This window comes from Tachypleus tridentatus, chromosome 13 (genome assembly GCF_004210375.1).
Source record: "Tachypleus tridentatus isolate NWPU-2018 chromosome 13, ASM421037v1, whole genome shotgun sequence".
Taxonomy (NCBI): domain Eukaryota; kingdom Metazoa; phylum Arthropoda; class Merostomata; order Xiphosura; family Limulidae; genus Tachypleus; species Tachypleus tridentatus.
This window is the reverse complement of record NC_134837.1, coordinates 95,616,110-95,623,578: the sequence shown is the minus strand read 5'-3', so window position 1 is coordinate 95,623,578 and position 7,469 is coordinate 95,616,110. Positions and strand designations below refer to the sequence as shown.

The window sequence follows — 7,469 nt, the reverse complement described above, 5'->3', positions numbered from 1 at the left end:
ACACTGTTGATGAAATAAATAGCCAATCATTACTCTATATACTGTCAATCAAGGTGCACTGAGTTATTATTATTTACTTTCCTTTAGTACACACCTACAGCAGGGTATGATCAGCTGATTAGTTTTATGATATTAATAGTGGATAAAATAGTGAAAAACCTCTCCCAACGAAAACCCATAGTTTTTCAATATCACTAGATTTCTAAACATATTTTAAGTTTTTAACTTCTCGGTTTAATTTTTCGTTTTGAGGGTTTTAGTTTTCATAAAAAAACTGGTTATTTGTAGTTTAATATTTACAGTTGTTGAAATGATATTGTGTATTTTAGCATTTTATTTTTTAGAGACTCGAGTACTACTGTACTGCTGCGATCAATGGAAATCTCGAGTTACTAATCCTCATTTTCAGATGAACAAAGAACCAAAGCTGCAGTGTCAGTTCACTTTGTCTGGTCAACATTTTTATTTATAGTAATAGAAGTTGACAGATCTAACACTGAGTTTCTTGGTGATGAACTTGGCCGTCATACAGACGTTTTTTAACTTCATTCCATTAATGAACTCTCGATCGCATACCAACCTAATCCATACCGAGAGGGCTCATTTCACGCTGTCCCACCGTACTCCCTTTCATGTACAACATTGTTCCATTCCTGTCTGACTGTTACAAAACATTTCATTTTTTTTAAAATATATATATAGTTTTCTTCCCACTTCATTGCTACTGTACATATTTATTGTATCACCTGTTGAACCTTTCCTTTCTGAAAATATTACAGTCTACTAAAAGGTAGCAGGATGGTTTTGGAGCCACCCTGAAAAGAAGATATTCAGCCCCATTTCAAACACTGATCTTTAGTAATATATAATTGTTTTAAAAGTTTCTTAATTAATTAATTTGTTTCTATGTATTTTTTGTCATTAAAAAGGTGGCAAAAAACATTCCTGGTGGAAATATTGTAGCATATTGATTGCAATATCCTTTCAATGGTTAAACGGATAACGTCTATGTCTCAGCCAATGAATGCCGTGAAAGACTGATCAGCCACATGGTGATACTATCACAAAGTAAGTGTGTGTGTGTGTGTGCTTTCTTATAGCAAAGCCACATCAGGCTATCTGTTGAGCCCACCGAGGGGAATCGAACTCCTAATTATAGCGTTGTAGACCCGTAGACTTACTGCTATACTAGCAGGGGGTACAGAATAAGAATACAAAGTTTCTTGCTAGATCAAAATCTGCATTCTTTCTCATTTCTACTTGAATTTCATTGTAACTAGTTCTCAAGAGATTCATCTTGACAGAATAAATGCTGAAGATATATTTACTGATTTAATAAAGACGATTGTTCATTTGTCTACACAAGTATTTATGTTAAATTTCTTGTAGTTGTTTTTTATGTTAGAAATAAAAAAATATTTCGTTTAATATCACACGTGTCCATTCTCTTTGTTTTTCACCCAGTTCAAAGTACAGTCGCTTTAAAAATTTAGATTACTGTGTGAATTTTTGCTTAATAGTCCCGTCATTCAATGACTCTCTCTCTAGTGGCCTAGCGCTATGTCTATGGACTTACAACGCTAGAAACCGTATTTCGATACCCGTGATTTCCAGAGCACAGATAACCCAAAGTGTATTTCTTTGCTTAACAACAAAACTATTAAGTGGTTCTGTGTGATATTTTGGTGAAATTCAGTTTGACTAAAAACATTACAGAGGCTGTGCAATATGTTATAGTTTCAGAGCTTTGTTGTTGTTGTTCAGTAGGATATAGTTTTCATTAAAGCGAACATAAAGGAGTTTTTCCAGGTTTTTTTGGTTTTTTTGCCATGTAAAATATGCAAAAATTGGTACATTTTTGAGGAAGATAGGCACTAATAACTTTCTAATATGAGAAACTTAATTAATGTTTAACAAATATGTGTGGAAATTCCATATTACTGTGTACAACTGCGTAAGTTTTCATTTTAAAAACAACAACAAAAATAACACAAGCAATATATTCTGTAGAAAAGATCGGAATTTTTAAATGCTTATATTTCGACCTTTTCACTGTTTAATAAGCTTTAAATAAAGTTACGACCTAAAACACAAGAATGTTATGGTTGAATTCCACATGCAAAACTCTGGAAGAGTTGCTGAAGGATGTAGGTCTCAGGACCAGCCACATTCACAGAAAAAAGATTAGAAATGGGTGTATTGTAATGGTTTAAACTCGAATCATCATACAAGTACAACTAAAATACTGAATTTTGAGGGTATACTAATTAAATTCTAACTTATAATAAGGAATATTTGAGAAACTATAATATTACACTTATCTATCTCCCAAACGTTTTTATATCATGTCTTTGCTGATGAAAACACTTGAAGATCATTTCAATTGAAACCTTTGCCAATTAAACTAAAATAATGATGTGTAGATGGATAATTATTAAAGTTCTGGCAGAACAAATATTGATACTGATTTTTCTTTTAAGAAGAACTTAACAAAAAGAAAGGCCATAAGACAAGGAAGAAATCAAACACCAAATTCTAGAATAAATGCCTTGGTGTGTGAATCAACTCGAGCTTTTAGTTAGCATTACAGAATAGGAATCTTTATCCAAAATAAGTATGGAGTAATTTACACGAAAGACAATGATTTATTAATAATTAGAAGGCAGTGGATCTTTTAGACTTTTTAGATTGTTTTGATGATCGTTTTATACTGCTACGCCCACAACAAGCCACTCTCTAAAAATCAAAATGATATGATTGGAGTATGCTTTAAAGAACTTATTTTGGTAAAAATGCGACAATCCTCACAAAACTTTATAAAATATAAATAAAGATGCATCTTTTTATCAGAATTTTTTGTTCAATTTGATATTTACAAAATTGGGTTCAATGCTCAAATAACACTTTAGTCACCCAATGGTTGCTTCTTGTAATGCAAACATACTGGACTTTTACTAAAAAAAAATTCAACCACTGATGATTAGTTATTTGTGAATCAGTATTAAAGTTTGTTCTACGATGTATAGTCTCTGATTCACTTAAATATTAACTATGCCTAGTAAAAGATTGGATCATATTTTCCTGAATAACTCCAAGATAAGAAGAGGCGTAGAATCCACAAAGTGCTGAAAGGTGCTTTGAAGATACTTTTTTTATATTTTATGGAATTCATTGGGCGAGGTAAGCAGAGAATAGTGTTGGCAAATTTGTCTTTCACACTCACCTCAAAGATGCTTAGTTCGGTCAAGATCCCAAAACTGAAGTGGCCATGAGAGATGTCTGAAGTTTGAATCATATTTCTCAAGCCAGATATCCATAATATGAGTACTATGGAAGCATTATCATCTTGAAAGCAGTGTACTCATAAAGCATCACTGGATGCACTTGATCAGAAATAATGCTGAGGTAAGCTGTAGCATTCACTATGCCTTCTAAAGGGACCAAGGAGTCCAAAGTATGCCGGGAAAACGTGCCCTGAGCCACATATATAAATACATTACAAAATGTTTTATGTGGAAAATTAATAAATTTTTTTTAATTTTTTATGTTTATCTTCAATGCTATGCAAAAACCACATACTCCACTCTTATATGTATATAATGCATATCTACAAAACGTTTAAATTTTCTTACGTTCTAATTTCGAACTTCTTAAAACTGGCCGAGGTCGTGTGCTAAATTTAGTTTCTTGTGTTATTTTGGAAGAGAGTTTGATAATGAAAACCATCTAGTGTTTCATATGTTAGCTGTATTATCTTGAAATTTATCTTTTGTATAAAGGACTTTACGACTGCTAAACGTAGCAAAGATACACCCACCAACATAAGATAGTTATTTTGTTTTAGAGAAACTGGGTCTATCTAACTTGAATGAAAGAAGTGTCTCCAATCAGATGAGGCTTAGGGGGTAGACTTAATGTTAGTTTGAAAGAGCATTAGGTAACTCTAGAACTTTGAAAAATACGGCCTGAGGTAATTTCCTTTGTTTTATAATTAAAAAGAATAATCAGACGTATCTTAAAAGCAAAAAACAAACAAAACAAACAACTATTTCTTTCGTATTGAATAACACTTGACCTCCTTTCCACCTCACTCCAAATAATAAATTGTAGGAAGGCCACTGATTCTGTGCTATGTTTATCTTTCAATTGCCAAATGCTTATCAGTTTGTCTAACAAACGTATGATCCGTGATGACGAGAAAACCCACTTGTAGGGAAAAATATGCATGTAAAAACGGCTGGTATGGGTTGAGAAGTTTTTTCTTTCATCAACATCAATAAATTTCCTCCACAAACGGTAAAAAACATTATACGCACATACCTAGACAAAAAGAAAAATTAACTAACAACAGTAAATATACCCCATGAATTAAAAAATCACAAAACCATATACTGCTGCATACCATATATTCCCGACATCAGCAGAAAATTACCAACATTTTGCAAAAACTAAAAACAAAATATTACATTCCAGTTAATACCAATTTTATTCATAAACAAAGCACAAACTAAGGTGTATACTATGTAAAAACTATGCTAACAAACACCACACCAACATTATTTATAAAATACAATGTGATAACTGCCACGACTTCTATATTGGAGAAACAAGTATAAAAATGGCAACCAGATTCAAAGAACATAAAATGTCACCTTCACACGTTTTCGAACACTGCAAATCAAATAAACACAACATAACCATAAAACAAAAACACCCAAGCACTAAATAAAGAAACAAACGCAAAATTAAAGAAGCCCTATTTATACAACAACTTAAGCCCAAAATAAACAAATTCAAAGGAACGCATTTATACCTATATTAATAAATATAATAAAACATCTAAGAACGTCCTCTACATTCCTACACTCAATTATACAACTCCCTTCAAGCATGTGGTCAGCTATCGGTCAGTTACCTCTTTCTTTCTTTGTGAACCTGACGATGACCGAAGAAGGTCGAAACGTTGTTGGCTCCTCTACATAAAAAACAAAATTATCAACTCATACCAGTCGTTTTTACATATATAACAGACGTATGTTTTAACTATTAACGAATAAGTTTCCCTCTGCCCTCAGCACAAATAATCCACTATGTAGTAACTTTGCGTTAACACAAATAAAATAAAAATATGAATAATATTACTTGCAAGTACAAATAGCAAAATGCAATTAGACAAAACAATAGCAGAGTATTAAAATTTTTAGATAAATTTGTTTAATAGTTTTCAGCAAATGCCACTATAAAAGTAATAGCGTTTCCTAAATAATACATTGCTGTGATAATTGAACAGGTTCGTCAATAAATATAAATCTTTTGACATTGTATATGATGCTTAAAAAAGAAAAAAATTGACAAAGCAAATTCAGTTCTTTTTTTTTCAGTATGCTGCTATCCTGCTTTCAGTTTCGCACAATTTGTCACTCTAAACCAATATCTGAGTACATTTAGTAATCATATTCTTATTATTACCAAAATATGCATTATGTACAAATTTGGCAATGGTGTGGTATTTTCAGGTAAAACTGGTTTCCCCTGAAATTGAGAAGCTAGATTAGCCACATAACAGAATATTTGCTAAGGTATTTCCTATGAAATAATTATACGTTCTCTAACTATCTGAATTTGTGCAAAATAAAGAGAGATTATACACGCATATATAATCAGAATAAATAGTCTTTATTAAAAACAACCATAGTGAAGATATGCATTTTATTTGGTACAGCTGATGCTCTCACCGGTTAGTCTGCGGACTTATAATGCTAAAAACCGGTTTTCGACATAGCCCATTTTGTAGCTTTGTGTCAACCAACCAAAGGTTACAACAGGGGAATTACGTTTGAAGATGTTTCAAGTCAGATCGTAGTCCAGACTAGCTCTGATAATTACCTGTTAAAGTCTGAACAAATGTCACTCTAACTGTTTAACATCAGGTTTACACAGCATGATTAGTCATTTTCAATGAAACATGACAAAGGTCTTTACCCCAAGATATCATGTGACTTCCAGTAGAAATTGTACAAACCATGAGTGGGTGACTTCATAGCTATCTTTCTGATAGGAAGACAAAAGGTGATACTCTAGATACTAAAGCAAATGGAACATAAGGAATTGACTAATCAACGCACTGTTGAGTAGCAACTCTACATACCTACACAAATAAAAAAAAAAAATTGAACATTTATTATACAAATACAAAGATGTAAAAAGTACGTGGTGTGCTCACGTACCACAATGGTGCAGTGGATAGAAAATCGTTATACAAACTTAGAAGACTTAGTACTGAAAATCAGCTATAATAAAGGAACAATAAATAAACAAAATAGGTAGCTTAATGTCATTAATTATGTATACAGAAACTTTTGATATATTTAGCATGAAATTTTAATAGACGAAAAGCATATGTTGAGAAAATCCCAGTAACTAGAAATACGTAAGCTGTGAAGAACAAGTGATTTAGAAGTCGTATAAACCTTATTAATGAGAATTTTTTGTTGAAAATAGAATTAGCCGAAGCTATATATGTGTATATACAGATTTGTATCACCCGAGATCTGTAGTAACATTTCCTTACTGTTTGAATTACCCGAAAAAGTTTCTTGAAAACTTTAGTGGAAAGCTTAAGCCTTTTTCCGATACTTGACTGCTGATTCCTTATTTTTATTGTGATGATTTCGTGTTACTGTGAGTGTTATTATTGTTTATTATTGCAGTGTTTGCTGCGTCAGTGACTAGTCAATTAAATAAGTGCATCTCAGCATTAACATACCAATAACTCTGAAAGCAGATCTGCAGCAAAATCATCAGTTGTAATCATTCGAGCTTCTGTGAGAAAACCAGACTTACTTACTCGGTTTCCGTAATCTGACTAAAATTATCAGATGGGGAACACGATTAACTCTAGCGACTCTGACGTCATTCGCTTTTCTAGCTGTCAAAATCTGCACGACAACCATCAAATAATACAGTGTCAAGAAATATTTCTTGTTGACTTCGTACTTTGGCGTGAGGTTGATCTCAGCGTTAGTTACAGTGAAATCGTACGATAATTACTAAGATAACAAAACTTAGTGAGTTTTACTTATGATTTGTAATTGATTTTTTTGGGGGCAGTTAATTTTCAATTTCAGTAACGGTCAGTTAATTTAACATTCTATACTCGTACTCCTAACGACGTACGGCATAAATAACAAAAACAGTGGCAGTGGAAACTTGTGAGAAGGTAACGAGGTTCTTATTTGTATTAAGCTAACGTGTAGTAAACGTTATCCAACTTTAGTCTAAAAGCTCATTGGTGCTGTTGTTATCGTTACTACAGTTGTATACTAAAAGTTAAGTATTTTTAATATTGTTATTAATACTAGTTAATCTCGTATGACTGTTTTACCGTGTATGATGCTACAATTGATAGATAAAATTAAAAGTGCTAATCAAAAATAAGGTTACATTAAAAACAACTATAAAGTCAACTT

At 32.2% G+C, this 7,469-nt stretch overlaps 1 pseudogene across 1 annotated transcript in view; it reads left to right on the top strand.

The window, feature by feature from the left end:
• The first annotated feature begins 6,730 nt into the window (after positions 1 to 6,730).
• The window catches only part of LOC143240127 (putative choline-phosphate cytidylyltransferase), a 43,975-nt pseudogene continuing 43,236 nt past the window's right edge, over positions 6,731 to 7,469 (top strand). Inside the window, exon 1 of the transcript XR_013021583.1 lies at positions 6,731 to 7,219. The product of XR_013021583.1 is annotated as a putative choline-phosphate cytidylyltransferase (transcript). The remainder of the gene's footprint in view (positions 7,220 to 7,469) is intronic.